Below are 17827 nucleotides of genomic sequence, written 5' to 3'. Positions count from 1 at the left end.
CCATTCATTTCTATCTGACTTTTTTGTACTTGGATATGAAGTATAATAAACTTGTTGAGCTTGCGAGGCTAATATGAATGGTTCATATGTTCCAAATCTTGATTTATGATTCACCTCCACAATGCCTGAGGCTTTATTGAGTCTTGTTATAGTTGGATCAAACCAATGACACTTGAATAAAGTTACCCTATTATTTATGCCTAAGTAAATCAACTCTAATATTTCCTCTATAACACCGTAGTAATCATGTTCATTTTCACCGTAGTTGTTACCCTTGACACACACGCTACTATTCATCGTTGATTTGTTTATACCGTAATCTTTTGTATGGAATCGATAGCTATTTACGATGTACCCGTTGTAACATTGCACAAATTTGGTCAGACCATTTTCTAAATCACATATTCCTTGATCTTTAACATCACCATGGAGGACCTACACACAAACATAAACAATGATTGTGATCACAACCAATTAAGTAACTTAGTATTGTTTACAAGTACACAATTTATGTTAGCGTCCTTACCAACTGTTTCAACCACTCCACAAACTTAGTTTCACATTCTTTTTGTACTTCTGCATCAGTGAAATGTGAAACTTCTCTTCACAACTCTAGATCAAATCGTCTGCAAACCACAAATACTTATATTACCGAACCATGTATGCATGTATAGAACATAAAAGGATTTATAATTATGTTGCGTCTACATATACTTACTCGATGTATGGGTCGATCGTTGAGCAATTAAAAAGAATATAGATATGTGTTGCGTCTTTCTCTTGATCTGTCAAGAGTCTTGATCGGCAACTACCAAATGCATGCCCAAGTGGTTGAAATATCGACAACTTGTCAGTTACAATAAATTGATCTCCATCATCGTTATGAGGCAAGCATATGTAACGTGTTGGAATGTGATGTTCAAAGTACATAGATGAGAAATTTGAAATCTCTTCTAAAGTGTATGCCTCACAAATAGAGCCTTCTACTCTTGCTTTATTACGAACCTTCTTTTTTAGGTCAAACATGCATCTGTCAAAAATATATATTTCAAATTTGAAATATCTATCATTGAAGAGACAAATATAAGAAAACATATACCTTTCAAATGGGTACATCCATCGATATTGCACAGGGCCACCAACCCTTAGTTCATATGACAAATGTATGATCAAATATTCCATAACATCGAAAAATGCTGGCGGAAAAATCTTTTCTAGCAGACAAACAGTGGTGATGGCAGAGTCCTCGAGATTCTTTACATCAGATACTACGTCTTCCGATGTGCACAATGTTCTAAAAAATTCACTCAACTCAGACAATACCCCCATATAGGTTTGTCTAACATATCATGGAATGCTAGGGGTATCAATCATTGCATAACGATATGACAATCATGGCTCTTCAACCCATATAACTGTCCATCGTCAATCTTCACAGCCCGAGCAATGTTAGAGACATATCCATCTGGAAATCTCAACTGTCTCAACCATTGACATATATGCTTTATTTGATCAGGTCCAAACACGTACTTTGCCTTTGGTTTCAGTACTTTGTCATTATACTCTTTGAGTTCCAATTTTGGTCTTTTACATATTACTTTTAAATCCATACAGGCCTTCAGATTATCATTCGTTTTCCCTTTAATATTCATTACTGTATTGAATACATTATCAAATACATTTTTCTCCACATGCATCACATCCAAATTATGTTGTATCAATAGAGTCGGCCCATATGGTAGTTCCCAAAAAATAGATTTCTTTGTCTAATTGTGATCCTTCCCAAATCCAAGGAAGAGTGTCGGACTGCGGGCATCTGTTAATACATCTGAAAAGTATCACAATCTTCTTAAAATCTCTATGTCAGACAATCTTGTAGATGGACCTTCCATTTCAGTTGTGCCTGCTCTAAACGCATTCTTTTGTCATCAGAACGGATGGTCACAGGGTAGAAATCGACGATGGCACTCAAACCAGCAAAGCTTTCTTTCATGCGTCAATCTAAAAGCTTTGGTATCCTCTATGCAGTACGGACATGCCAACCTCCCATGTGTGCTCCAACCAGATAACATATCATATGTAGGGAAGTCACTGATTATCCATAGAACAACGATCTTCATATTGAAATTTTGTTTTTTGTGGGCATCATATGTGGTAACACCGTCATCCTACACTACTTTTAGTTCATCAATCAATGACCTTAAATATACATCAAGATTTTGGCCAGGTGAGGTCGGACCAGAGATCAACAGAGACAAGAAAAGATTTTGACGCTTCATACACAAGCTTGGTGGAATGTTGTATGGAGTTACAAATACTGGCCAGCATGAGTATGGAGTTGATTTACCCCCAAATGGATTAAATTCATCTGTACATAGACTGAGTCTAACATTTCTCACTTCTATTGTGAAGTTCTGATGAGTACGATCAAAGTGCTTCCAAGCTTCAGCATCAACAACATGCTTGATCTTGTCTTCATCGTGTCAAACTTTATTTGCATGTCATCTCATGTGTTTAGCTATCCTTGAAGACATATACAATCATTGCAATATAGGAGTGATAGGAAAGTAGTAGAGCGACTTGTGTGAAACATCCTTTGATCTTGTGCTACCATTGCCTCTTGTCTTTGGATTGAACCGAGGATGCCCACATGACGGGCATGATATGTTGTTTTCCTGATCCTTGAAATACAACATGCAGTGATTTGGACAAGCATCAATCTTTTTATACCCCATACCTAGAGCGTTGACCATAACTTTCACACGATAGAAATTTTATGGCAATTTCTCATCTTTAGGCAACATACTCTTCACAATTATGCACAAACGGTCAAAACATGATTGACTTAAATTATACTCGGACTTCAAATTCATTAGTTGAAGAATTGCAGACAAGATAGTGTGACTCTCGTAACCTTTCCAAAGTGGCTCATCAGCATCTCTAAGTAAATCATAAAATCTACTGGATGCATCGTTTGGTGATTCTTCATCTACTGCGGTTTTTATATCACTAGTACTCATAGCAGAACTCAGTTCTGTTTCTGCGACATTAAATATCAAATCCATATATGGATTATCGTGCACCATATTCACCCGTGCATCAAAATTGTTTCTAAATTCTTCTCCATGAAACATCCAATTCTGATAATCACTCACAAAACTCTTCTTGTATAAGTGATGTCTAACGCCATGAGGTTCTACAAATCGATTATTCTTACAAATCTTGCAAAGACACCTAATCCGACCTGTGGGATCCATTGTACTGACACTTGTCATTGCAAATTCAATAAAACTTTCAACACCATCCATATATTCATGCGATAACTCATTGTCAACTATTCTACGGTACATTCATTCACGGTTTGCAGTCATTTTGTCATATGATGTTACGAATTGTATCCTAACCAGTTAAAAGAGAACCATAAGAATGCTATGATGAAGAAAATATCAAATTTATTATGAATATATGATGTCATACAATCACAAGAATTATGATGCATGCATTGATAACTTAATATTTTCATGTGCAAACTATTCATGGCACAATACATTCATTTGAAGCATGCTTGCATTATACAATTTCACATGAAAGTCATAATCAAATTGAAAGTAACTACATGCAAACATGGATACAATCACATCAAACATTGCAATACATAAAAAACATTCATATCAAACAAATGTCAAATATGTACCTGCAACAAACACACTTCAATATCCCGCTAACTTACCATGCCTATCATGAAATCTGTACTCCAAAAATAAGAACAATTTTATTCTTATACATTAAAATCATGCTCAGCATGATCTTCAAACTCCAACAAAGCAGTCCTAAATATCAACAACTAAGTGAGTGTGTGAACAATAAAGTGTTACATCCAATAAATTAAATAACATGTGATGCGCTTGCATCACTTACTCACAACGAGTATTTACCCGATTTGCATTATTTTTGTCACTTACCACGGGTGGCGGGGCACAAGCGGGTTCCGTTGAAAAATCTGTAAGCGACACTGTGTTAAAATGAAGTCACCACCTGTCGAAAAAAAAAACCGAGGCAAGGTCGCCCTCCTGCCAGAAAAGCAGGGGTTTGGGGGCAACCCCCTGCCCGAATAAAAAAAATGGCAGAAGGGCGTCCCCCTACCGAATAAAAAATGAGGCATGAGAGCGACCCCTACCGAAAAAACAAACAAGGCAGAGGTCGCCCCTCTACCAAAGAAGAAAGAGGCACGGGGGCGACCCTCTGCTCAAATAAAAAAACGAGGCAGGGGGCGACCCCCTGCCGGAAAAAAAAAATGAGGCACGAGGGCGACCCTCTGCCCAAATAAAAAAGTGAGGCAGGGGGCGACCCCCTGCCAAAAAAAAATGAGGCAGGGGGTCGCCCCCTTGCTGGAAAAAAAAAAGTGGCAGGAGGGCGACTCCCTTGCCGAAAAAGCAAGGGTGACCCCCTGCCCGAATAAAACAACAAGGCAAGGGGGTCGACCCCTGCCCAAATAAAATGAGGCAGGGGGTCCACACCCCCTGCCGGGAAAAACAAAACGCGGCAGGGGTCCCCCCCCCTGCCGGAAAAAACAAACGAGGCAGGAGGGTCGACCCCCTGCCGAAAAAAACAAAATGCGGCAGGGGGTCACCCCTGCCAAAAAAAACCAAATGCGGCAGGGGGCGACCCCCTGCCGAAAAAAATAGAACGAACGCGGCAGGGGGCGACCTCCTGCCAAAAAAAATAGAACGCGGTATGGGGCGACCCCCTGCCGGAAAAAATAGAAGGGGCAGGAACCCCCCCTGCTGAAAAAAAAAAACACTTTACCTGCGGCGGGCGGGGTGCGACAGGAGGCTGAACGGGGGGTGACAGGCGGTGGACCGAGGAGCGACGGGCGACGGAGAGTGCGTCGGTCAGCGGGGCGACGGGTCGAGGAGTGCGTCGGGCGGCAGAGGGAGGGCGGCGTCGGGAAAGCGGAAGAGAGGAAAAAGGGCTCTAGTTAGGAATTTATGCGAAAATTAACGACGGCTTTGGCAACAAAATTATTCTGTCGTCAAGCCATCGTAAATTTATAGGAGCCGTTAGCGATGAAATATTTTCGTCGCTGACATTGTCGCTAAGTTGCGACAGAAAACCTTCTGTCGCCCAATCTGTCGCTAATCATCATGTGTATTGCGACAAAAATGGGTTGTCGCTAAGTCGTCGCTACGTAGCGATGGATTTAGTGACAGAAGGTTTTCGATCGCTACATCTATCAATATTACAAATCTTAGCGACAGATTAGTTTCTCTTGCTAATCCGACGCAAAGTTGCGATAGAAAAAATCCATCGCTACTTCGCATTTTTCTTGTAGTGACATCACCCATCTATCTACTTTTATCTTGGCTAAGTATTGCTTCTTGAAAAGTAGTAGGATCTTCGCTACTAGTAATAAGTGCATAAGACACCAAATCCTCAAAACCATACCTGGTGGGAGGCCTGATGGTGTGTCTGGGCCTGTTGGTGGGTGTAGTGTGTTGTTGTTGACTCTTTTAGCCAGAGTCCTCTGAAACATGTGTTCCTAACTCCACTTGTACCACAAGCTCATTGCTGCCATAATTTTTTGGCATCTGTTTTTCTTCCTTCTGAGTTCGCTATAACATGAAATTTTCATCAAAAAACAATTCACTACTGATCAACACCTTGTTTACTTTTGGATCCCATACTTTGAAGCCTTTCACTCCTTTATGATAACCTAAAAAAATACATTGTCTAAACTTTGCATCAAGCTTCGATCTATCTTCACTAGAAACATGTACATAGGTTGGACATCTGAATATTCTCAACTAAGAGTAATCTACTGCACTGTCTGTTCACACCTCCTCTGCTACTTTTTCATCTAGTGCTGCCCTTGGTGACCTGTTAATAAAAATGTGCACCATATTCCTGGCCTCTGTCTAAAAGATCTTTTCAAGCCCTGCATTCAACGTGAGGCACTGATCTCTCTTAGCTATTGATCTGTTCATCCTTTTTGCTACACCATTTTGTTGTGGTGTCTTGCAAATTGAGAAGTGTCTCTTAATCCCTTGATGCTCACACAACTCCTGAAACTTTGAATATGTGTACTCAGTACCATTATCTGACCTGAGGCATTTAATCTTCCTCCTTGTTTGAGTGTCTACTTCATCTTTCCACAACTTGAACTTGGCAAACATTTCTGACTTCTGCCGCATGAAGTACACCCACACATTTCATGTGTAATCATTAATGAAACTCATGAAGTACATATGCCCTCCTTGTGGCACTACGCTGATCGGACCTCAAAGATCTCTATGAACATAATCGAGAATTCCCTTTGTCTGGTGTGTTGTTGTCCTAAACTTTACCTTGTTCTATTTTCTAAGAACACAATACTTATAAAACTCGAGTTTGCATGTCTTGACACCCTTCCATCATCCCACGCTCGCCCATATGTCCCAGCCGCATATGCCATAGGACGGTACTATCTGACCTGAACTCTGCAGTAACAACTCCACCTACAATCATGGTACCTAGAAGTTTATAGATATTTCCTGCTAGTTTCTGACCCTTCATTACTGTTAGCACACCTTTACGTACTTTCATTACACCACTTTTAGATTTGTAACTACAACCATTACAATCTAAAGTGCCTAATGAAATCAGATTCTTCCTTAAATCTGGCATATGTCTAACATCACACAACGTTCTAACCACACCATCAAACATCTTGATTCTGATATTTCATATCCAATCACTTTGCAAGATGCATCATTGCCCATCCGAACAAAACCAGAATTGACTAACTTGTAGATGTCAAACCAATCTTTATTTGGAGTCATGTGATAAGAGCATGTTGAATCCATGATCCACGAATATGTCGGGTGTTTTGAGATGGATGAAACATAAAGCATATCACCGTCACCGCTCTCTAAGTCTTCTTCTTCCACTACGTTTGCCAACTTTGATGGACCCTCTTTGTTCCTTGCATTGTCTTTCTTTTTCTATAGGCAGTCACGTTTAATGTGTCCTCTTTTTTCGCATGTGTAACACATGAAGTCCTTCTTCTTCCTTGATTTAGACTAGGCCTTATTATTTTTCGAATCATTACGAGACTTGCTTCTTTCGTGTTCTTGGTTACCTCTCACCGTAAGCCCTTCACCTTGTTAAATCTCATCACCAACTTTCTTTTGTTGATGAAGTCTAATAGGGCACCTGTGACATCTTCCAACTCAAGACTTTTCTTTCCTCACATGAGAGTTGTAACCAGATTCTTGTATGCAGAAGACAATAGTAGAGAATTTAGCAACATCAATGCCTTGTCTTCGAACTTTACATCAACTTGTTTCAGATCATTGATGATCTGATTGAACACCTTGATGTGTTGGCTCAGATCCGAACCCTCTGACATCTTAAGACAAAACAACTTCTGTTTAAGATAAAGCTTGTTCGTCAAAGACTTGGACATGTATCGACTTTTCAGTTTCAACCAAACTGTTGCCGGTGATTCTTCATCCATGACGTGATACATCACATCATCTGTTAGACAAAGCTTGATAGTTGGCACAACCTTTGCTTTCATATCCTTTCAATCTAACTTTTCCACGCCTTCGGGTTTCTTTTCGCATAATGCTTTCACCATGCCCTGTTGCACCAAAAGGTCCTTAAGTCTTCTCTGCCACAATCCAAAATTATTGGTTTCATCAAACTTAACCAGATCGAATCTCACAGATAAAACCCCAGACATCGTCATCTGAGCTCTTATACTAGTTGTTGAATGAGAGTGCAGCTATTGTGATGAATCTGCAAAAAAAAAAACCAACAAGAAAATAACAGAGGGATTTAACGTGGTTAGGCAATGTGCCTATGGCCACGAGAACATGCGACTGTATTCAACTATCTTCATCTTTCATGTTACAACACACACACACACACATATATATATATATATATATACCGAGTTTTATGAAACAAGAGCAAAAAATAAAACTCTTTTGTACCAAACGGGGACTCTACTCCCCTGCACCCCCTCAACTACTAGTGTCCCTGCTGAAGTAAAACTCGGTAGAAGCCGTCGCTAGTTACACCATCTCAACAAATATGAGCCATATACTCTAACAATGAGAAGTGGGCCCACTACTATCCTGGTGGTTCTTATCCCAATGGCTCTCCTATCTCAATGGTTCACTACTTAAATTGGGTCATTGAATTTCAAGTGAGACCCATTGACCATACTCAATCTATACTGGGATCCAACAGAGTGAAATTTTTTTCACCAAAAATGGAGGGTAAGAGAATTTCCCTCTCCCTCCTTGTGGGATGTGTTTGCACCAATTCACTTTGTTAAATTTGTACAGAACACCATGCTGTCTGAGTGCATTGGTATAGAGAATTTCCTGACTGCCATAATAATTTGTGTTCATGGCTATTAAGCAGCTTAGGTTGTCTCATAATACTGTTTAGTACCAACAAAGACTGTGTACTGAGATAGCTATAATCACAGAAAATGTAAGGCAAGACAACATGAATTGGTGCATATGGGGCAAGACAACATAAATTGATAAAAATCGAAGTTACTGATAACATTGTTGGTTGAGATGATATTTCTACAAAACATATTAAAGGGAAATCAAGGGTGAAACCAGAATTCAATTTTTGCAATAGTTGCTTGCCAACATCCTGCAATAATATCGATACAAGCTTTAATGCTTCATAGGGCCATGAGAACCAAAGAAATACGCATGTCCTCGTGGGCTGATTTCTAACCCTAATAAGTTAAAATAGGTTTTCCATTTTGTCATAAAAAATGAATTTTCATTTTAGCGTCCACTTTTGTACTTAGTTCCAAAAGTGCAGGTCTTGCATCTATGAATTTTCTGATACGGGCTTCTGTTTTGCTGAAAACTGCAAATCAACTGCCTAAAGTTATAATAAATCATAAGCCAACTACAGTAATAACCTTCATATCAATTATTCAACTTCAAGTATTTGTGTTTTGTTTTCTATGAAGAGAAATGAATATTTTTCCCTTTTTTTCAGGTTTCAGTTTCGAAGAACAATATAAGAAACTAGGTAAGAATCACGTTTTCCAAGCCAATGGATGTTGACATGAAGCTCTCATTTGACAGTTTCGAGAAAAGCTATGGCTTATATTACGAATTTTGGAAAAGTAAGTTTCTTTTCTGAAAAGGGAGAAATGTTGTCATTTAAATGGAAAATTTTCCTTTAAGAAAAATGCTTAAAACCTAAAACCAGAGGGACCCTTCGAAACCTTATCCTTCCCCTTTACCCTCTCACCGCCGGTGAGTTTTCCGGCCAGTTGGAGAACCACCGACGGTGGTTGTGACAACGCTTAACCCGTCTCTCTCTCTCTCTCTGTGTGTGTGTGTGTGTGTGGCGGTGGTGCCCGGCCGTTGAGTTCGCGAGGGTCCGTCAAATCTCAACAGACCACTCCAGAATCGCTCCGACTCTCTCTCAACTCTGAAGCAAAGTAGCATAGACAAGGTAATCCTGCCTTCTAATCTCTCTCTCTCTCTCTCTCTCTCTCTCTCTCTCTCTCTCTGTTTGTGGCGGGAAAAGGGGGTCGCTAGCGCACCCTGTTCATCTCGAATTTTTTGGTGTTTTTCCTTCTTGTCTACCTTTTTACCCTTCCAATAACAGATGGGCTTTGTGATTTTTGTGTATGTGTAACTTATTTTGGGTGTTACCTACGAGGTCTGTCATTCTGTTGCAATTGTTTTTTTGTCATTGTAGATAAATTTATTTTTTTGCTAAGTGCTTGGTAGGCGTTATTAATCTGGTTGATAGTCTTGCTTAATGAAACTAGTTTTTGGTGAAGTGTTTGGTGGGCTTTAATTGCTCGGTTGATAATCTTGCTTAGTTAATCTGTCTCGCCAAACCTCAATTTGATTGCTGCAGTGATGAGTGAACGGGCTCGAATGTGTCATCATCCTAGTTTTGCATGAATACTATTAGAAATTTTAAATTTTATATCCTCCCATTATGGACTCCTAATGTTTGTGAAATGTTTGGAACATGATGATCTTGATCTTTTGTTGGGCTATTTAATTACTAAATTTTTTCTCCCAAGCATCTGTTTTTATGATATTATTATGCATTTGAATGGCGGCTTGGGAGACAACTTGGATGATACTTATATGTAATTATACTGTATATGTTTATTATTTATGTTTTAGTAAACTAAATAAGAAATTGTGACTCGTTCAAGTCATTGAGCCACAGGTGGCCAATCCGATATCGAGTTCTGAGAATACCAACCATGCTTTTTATAAAACTCATCTTATATCATCTTATGATCTTTTGTTAAGCAAAACAATGATGAGTGTATTTTTTCACTTTCTTTGAGTAATCAAAGGTCAACTAAATGTTTTAAGACCACATTTGTCTTAAACATAAAGTATAAAAGCAAGCTTCTTAATGTAATAAATAAATAGTAGACTGTTTTCTCTAATAGCTGATAAATTAGGTGTCTTTTCGTAAAGTACCTTTTTTATTTAAATATCTATCTTGAGTAGGTTTTCCCTCTTGAATTGGAATATTGCTATCAGTTAAATTTATTTAATCACTTATATTAAGGGTTTGTATAGATACCTAGCTTAGAATTCTTGGTTCCGAGAAATCTGGTGGGCCTTACGTTCTATGCCAAATCAATATGGAGTTTTATTAAGTTTTCAAAAGTTACACCCATCTAAGATTTTCATGGTATTTTGGGTTACCACCTATAGAAACAGTAACATGATTTCAGCTTTTCATGGTATTTTAGGTTACCACCTATAGAAGCAATAACATGATTTCCTGAAATAAGAGGGCCCACTTTAACCAACAATTTCCATGAGTCAGATCTCTAAAAACAACTAAAGAGAATTTCTTTCTCTACCAATTTTCCTTTTTGCCAAAGCACACCTTAAATTAAGCCTTTTTGTTTTACATCCATCCATCCATCCATTAAAAGGACATTTGTATGTCCTAATATGACATTGGATGGTTCTAAAACCAAGGAGGGAATCCCTTGCCGCAAGGTCGAAGCTTGTGTACTCTCTAGTGGGCAGCGGGGACCTTAAGTTAATCTAGCAGTAACTTATTAAACCCCTCTCCTTTGTATGTTTTATAAATAGCTTATTTTTCATTTGTATTTATTTAAATAAATATTTCATGTTTAATAGGTTTATCTTTATTTTTTAAACAAGTGTTCATAAATAAAAATAAAAACCATCATTTGTTGAACAAAAGCGGACTTTTTTTCTATTTCTCACATTCTATCACCGTCATCATCCCTCCTCCCTTGCTGCCATCATCTTAGGTTTAAATAGTTTGCAATCCAAACAATTATTTTCTTATAAATAAGAAACAATTTTTTATTTATAAAATATTTTCTTATTTATGCTTACAAAAATAAAAACACATCCAAGCAGGACCTACAGTTTTATATCATCAATAAATATAGAAACAACAACGTTGATTACAAATCTGAAAACCACAACATAGACAAATGTGGACTTATATGAGCTACCCCGAAAATTAGCTCTTGCAAATAAAGATCTCATTGAAAGTTGTTATACATTCAAACATTCACCGACTGGATTATTAAAAACTAAAAGGGTATTTTATATTTATGTATGGCAAATTCACATTTATCTTCATTAGGTTCCAAATATTTTAGATAAATGACTAACTTTTTAAGAAATTACTCAGGTGATTGCTTCTGTCAGCCAAAGCAAGCAAGAAGAGACGTGGGCTAAGGCATGCCAGAGGAGAGAGAAGGCAGGGATGGAGAGAATCTCCAAGGAGGGGGCCCTCCCATCGTAAAGATTCAAGGTGTTGGCCTTGCCATCAACATCCCTCCTCCACTGAAGTTGGAAGTTGAAGAGTCCTCCGAGGGAATGAACCCTAGGAACATGTGGCAGGTCCACCTTCACTTATCCCTTAATGCCCTTCTTTTTCTTTCTTGTGGTTCTAGAGCTACATCACTTTATTGGTTTTTTGCTTATATTCAAAGCGGTGGTATATTCACCAGGGGCAGTTTAGTTAACGCTATTGTGTGTAATCTTATTTCCATGCTATTATGTGTGAACAAGCTTAATTGTTTTTCGGCCATTGTTGTGAAGGGCAGTCCAAGTCTTTAGAAAAAAAGGTCAATTATTTGAATGGAACTTTTTTATAGTTTGTACAGTTGGTCAAACCCATAGTTAGCAATACGTGCAATGTCAAAAATGGTTAAATACTGAATACATTGTTTGAAAGGTCTCACATTCATAAAGATAGCTGAGAAAAATGACATTGAACAATGAGTCACAAAAAAATCGGTGTTGCTTCTTGGTGATTTCTTAGAGTGAGACATTTTGTGTTGAAGTAATACAGTGTTAGATTCTTGCAAGTTCTTGTTTGTTACTGCTGTTAAATTTGTGTAGGGTACTTGAATATTGTAGTTTGGGGTTTATGAAGTATGGACTATGGAGCAGAAGGATGCTATTCACATCATCCTCATCAATGGATGTGACTAATTACTCCTACTGGGTCGAATCTATAAAAACAGTTGGGAAGGGCCTATGATATGGTGGATATTTAGATGAGTCCAAAAGAATGCCGGAAAATGATGGTGAAAATTATGAGACTGCTTTTGATGAATGTGATAGAGATAATGCCAAGGTTAAATCCTGGCTTTTGAGTTCTAGTGAGCAAAATATTGCTCTGAATAGTGTGAAGTTTGAAGAAGCTAAAGAAATATGGGGTTAGTTTTTGAGCTGTCTAATTGAGCTCATAGATATCAACTGTTTCAAGAGCTCAAGAACTTGAGGCAAGAAGGCGAGTCAATTCAGGCCTTCTTTACAGAGTTTCAGTAATTGTGGATGCTCTTTTCCCTATGCTTCCGAATGTGAAGTGTTCCAAATGTAAGAAGGGTGGGGAATGCTAAAAGCTTGAAGCTGAGTTTAATGACCAGCAGCAGGTCATAGACCTCCTCATGGCTCTGCGCACTGAATTTGATAGTGTGCACAATGGGATTCTTCATCGAGCATCCTTTCCTACCCTTATTCAGGCACTATCCGAGGTAATGGCAGAAGAGACCAAGAACAAGACTCTTGGTGCAAAACCATTTGAGGAGACTGCATTGGCTACTGCCTAGATTGGCTAGATATGAGCTTGTAGAGAGGATCAAAAATCAGTTTAAGAGCTGCAGCTTTGGAGGATTCCATTTATGGCATCAGCGGCTTGGCCACATTTTCAGCTCACGACTTTAGTATCTTTTGTCCACTTGAGCATGCTAAAGAATGTGAAAGTTGTAAGTTGGATAAAGTCATGCTCTATCGTTTGGGTCTAGAATAATTGAGTCTGTTAGAGCATGTTTGGGGAACTTCGCCATTGTTGTCTAAAGGAGGTTCATCGTATTTTATCACTTTCATTGATGATTGTACAAGATACACTTTGATTTACTTCATGAATAATAGAAATAAACTTTCAATTTTTCAGAAAAAATTATGTTATGATTGAAACTCAGTTCTCTTCTAGAATTAAGATCTTCTACTTATATTCAAAGAGAGAATATGTTACTTGTATGTTTGAGAGTTTCTTGCAAGAGAAAGGTATAGTTCTTAAAAAGTTGTGCCTTTATACGATTAAACAAAATTGTATTGCAGAAAGAAAAAACTTGCATATTTTTGAAACCACTAGAGATGTCATGTTTACCAGCCATATACCTAGAGTTTATTGGGCGGATGCTACATGTATAGCAGTTTGTTAGATTAATCGCATGTCATATAGAGTGTTAAAAGGTATATCACCCTAACAAAAAATTGTATGGTGTAGCACCCAACTATAATATGTTGAAGGTCTTTGGTTATACATGTTTTGTATTATTGTTTGTCAGATATTTCAATAAGCTCTCACCTCGTGCTAAGAACTATTGTTTCTTGAGGTTTGCAGTGGAGCAAAAGGGTTATAAATGTTATGATCTCATTAATAATAAGATGTGAATTTCCAAACGTATGGAGTTCTCAGACCATTTGCTTTATTTTTTGCAGAACACAAGTGAAAAAAGAGAGAAAGATATATCATTTTTTATGCCTTATCTTGAAAAGAAAGGAATAGTGAGGTTGCAAATACTCCGAGTGATGCTAGAGTGCCATTTGACATATTTGCGCAAACTTATGAGAGAAGGCAAGGAATTGTGACTATACCCTTTTTGGAAAGAGTAGAGCAAGAAGAGATTGGAACATTAAGGACCAATTCTGATTCCCTTTCAACTGATATAATTCAAGCCACATCTCTCACTTTTCAGGTGCATCATAGTTCCCGTATTTATGTTCCTCTCACTCGCTTTGTTTCATTTGAATCATTCTCTCCAAAATATCATGCATTTCTAGCCCTAATTCATTCTTATGTTGAGCCTAATTCCTATGCAGAGGAAGTATCAAAAGAAGAGTGACAAAGGGCAATGGCTAAAGAGTTGAGTGCTTTGCAAAGAATGCAAACTAGGGAGCTTGTAAAATTTCCACTTGGAAAGAACTTAATGCGATGCAAATGGGTTTACAAAATAAAGACTAAGGCATATAGTTCCATTAAAAGATATAAAGCCAGATTAGTTGAAACATTTGCTCATGTAGCACACATGACATCCATTAGAACTTTACTTGTAGTGGCTGCAATTAAATCTTGGAGTTCATGGCAGTTGAATCTGAAAAATGCTTTTTTAAATGGAGATTTAAAAGAAGTCTATATAGTGCTCCCTCAAGGCTATTTTGATCCATAATAAAGAGTATGCAAGTTAAAGAGAGCATTTTATGGTCTTAAACAAGCTCTAAGAGCTTGGTTTGAGAAATTCAGCTCAATAGTCAAATCATTGGAATTTGAACAAAGTCATCATGATACAACGTTATTTGTGTTATCCTCTAGTCAAGGAAAATGTTTACTTATTTTATATGTGGATGATATGATTGTTATAAGGGATGTTGCTCAAAAGATTTAAGATACAAAAAGAAAGTTGGCTAACAATATTTGAGATGAAGGATCTGGGAATCTTAAAATACTTCTTAGGCCTCAAGGTGACATTACTCAAGACGAGAAATTTATGCCTCAACATAAATACAATATTGAACTAGTGTAAAAAACAAGGCTTGTTTATGATACTAAGAGAGTGGATTCACCTATGGAAGACAATGCAAAGTTGAGGGCTTTAAATGGGGAATAACTGGATGATCTTGTTATATATAGGCAATTGGTTGGAAGTTTAGTATACCTCACTATAACGATGCTTGACATTTCTTACATTGTGCATGTAGTTAGCCAGTTTATGAGTGCACCGAGGTCAATGCATCTTGTCGTTGCACTAAGGAGAATAATGTATGTCAGTGATACTATGCAATATGAGATGTTTTTCTCATTATCCGCCTTTTGTGATCTTAGAGCTTATTGTGATACTGATTTTGGAGGCTCTAGTAGAGATATACTATCTACATTTGGATTATGTATTTTTTGGGAGCTCACTGATTTCATGGCCTTGTCTACGACTGAGGCTGATTATAGGGCTATGGCCCAAGTCACGGTAGAACTCATATGAATTAGATGGTTACTAAGTGATTTTGGTGTTTCAATTCTTGAGAAGACCCCTATGTAACATGACAACATGAATGCAATTCACATTGTCAAGAATCTTGAATTTCAAGAAAGAATGAAACATATTGAGATCGATTCTTACTTTACAAGAGTTGCTTATGCAGATAGAACTATCTCTCATGCATGTGGGGTCCAAAGAAACAGACAAAGAGTCTTTCATCATCTCATTTTAAAATATTTATTTTCAAACTTGGAATGATTTCATTAGTATCATCGCAAGTTTGAGGGGGAGTGTTGAAAAGTAATATGTATTTTACCTTCATGTTGTGCTATCCCTCTCTTTTTGTATATATAATTATTTATAAGGGTATTTTTGTACATTTACCTTAGTTGTAGTCTTTTTTTTTGTCTTTTAGTGGTGTAAAGGGATCATTCCAATATAGGGTTGCAATATCTCATTGTTAGCTCTAATGAAGTATTCCATTCGAGAGCCTCTTGTCTTCATTCTTTGGCTTTTCCTTCTAATGGCTGACATGGTCGAATGAGGACACTGCCCTTCTATTGTTATTGAAGGAGTGTAGTACACTCTAATCCCATTGGCACTAGGAGGTCTGTCAAGTGACACATTCTCCACATTGACTTGAAAGCCTGTAGAACTTCCACTTGACTTAACAAGGCCTTCAGAACTGGACTCTGCAGCTCCATCTTGATGGATTTTTTGAAGAATGTGCACTTGGAGTCCTGTAGTAGTTTTTTGAGTTCTAAGAATTCACACTTGACAGCCATTGACCATAACCATTCTACAATTAAAATACAAGAATCTTTCATGTAAATTTTGTTTCAAACATGAGCCTTGAAATGCAAGAGTGGAGAAAAATTGTTTTACGCCTTCTTTGGTCAGAAGTGGGGATGAACTATCACAGTTGAGAAAGTAAAAGCTGTCAATCTTGTGACTACTTTCACAAGATTAATGTAGAAACAATCACAGCTGACAATTACAATCACCAGTACTTTTCTCATGTTTATCTAACCTTGAGAAAGTGTTGTGATTATGATTTACAATCACAGTATCTTGAGAAAACCCAAGAATCACAAGGCATTGCAAGGTGCAAACATGCCCTTAGATCTTATATTTCGTATGCCTGGTAATGGTGTTCTGCACATATGATGTGTGCCACGAGAGAGAGAGAGAGAGAGAGAGAGAGAGAGAGAGAGAGAGAGAGAGAGAGAGAGAGAGAGAGAGAGAGAGAGAGAGAGAGCTTTTCAGATTGGCTTCTGTGCTCTTAATGCATAAGCACAATTCTGTTGTTTATTATCGTATCTAAGCTTTTCAAACATCTTGTTTATTGTTGACCAGGTTTATGCTCTGGGAGGTTTCATGGTTCTGCGTTGGATATGGGCCCGCTGGAGGGAGAGAAAAGCCAATGGAAGCTCCTCAGGAGGAACATCTGCTTAGGATGCCAATTTTAGCCCACCATAGTCGTTGTAGTTCTAAAGCACAAGTAAACCAAATGGGGATGGTTGAAGCAAGTGCCACCCTGATCTTATTCTTTTCTGTTTCAACCAACGGTTGCTATGAGTTTTTGTTTGATTTTTTTGATATACTGCTCGCAAATTCTTTAGCGTCCATGTTGGTCAACCAGTCAAAAGGGTGTTTGTATAAACCAGAAATAGGTGATGTGAATTCTGACCTGCCAACCCCAAGGGGGCGTTTGCTATTGGGCCGAAACTCAGTCTGTCATATGCATGGGCTGGGGCCGGCCCGGCCTATGGGCTACCGGGCCATCATGATGGGCTTGGGCTACCTAATTAATTTTTTAGTAACTGGTTGCATAGTAACTTGGTAACTATTACTATTTACCTAATTAGTTGCATTGATTATATGGGAAATACAAAGATAATTAAATGGGTGCATTATTCTTTCACTTAATTCATTGCTTTTGGTATTATAGGAATTAATTTATGAATTTCATTCGAAAATAACCTACAAATGAGTCTGGTCTAGGTTGAATCAATCCGCTGAACATTGGGTCAATGAGCCAGGTCATGGGTTGTTCTTCAAACCCGAGCCCGTTAAGAACCAGGTCACACTTAAAACCCGATGGGCCGGCCGATACCCACCCCTATATGTGGGTTCTACTTTGGCTTATGGAATTTTCATACTAAGGTTCAACCCGAATTCCAATTGACATCTACACGGCTTTAATGTAAAAAAAAAAATGCAGTCCAAAAAACAAAGAGGGAGGGGGTAAAAAAAGTAATTGCATGGGTCAAGCAATCAACC

The 17827-nt window shown here is 38.1% G+C and overlaps 1 long non-coding RNA gene across 1 annotated transcript; it reads left to right on the top strand.

Annotated features, from left to right (window-relative positions):
• Window positions 1–9229: 9229 nt before the first annotated feature.
• Window positions 9230–17242, top strand: LOC149834453 (uncharacterized). The gene is made up of 3 exons (XR_016432777.1): window positions 9230–9480; window positions 11689–11900; window positions 16901–17242. It is a non-coding gene; the product is annotated as an uncharacterized LOC149834453 (long non-coding RNA).
• The last annotated feature ends 585 nt before the right edge of the window (window positions 17243–17827 follow it).

The sequence above is a fragment of the Nuphar pumila genome, chromosome 6 (genome assembly GCF_984573655.1).
Source record: "Nuphar pumila chromosome 6, dmNupPumi1.hap1.1, whole genome shotgun sequence".
Lineage (NCBI taxonomy): Eukaryota > Viridiplantae > Streptophyta > Magnoliopsida > Nymphaeales > Nymphaeaceae > Nuphar > Nuphar pumila.
This window is presented reverse-complemented; position numbering and strand designations above follow the sequence as displayed.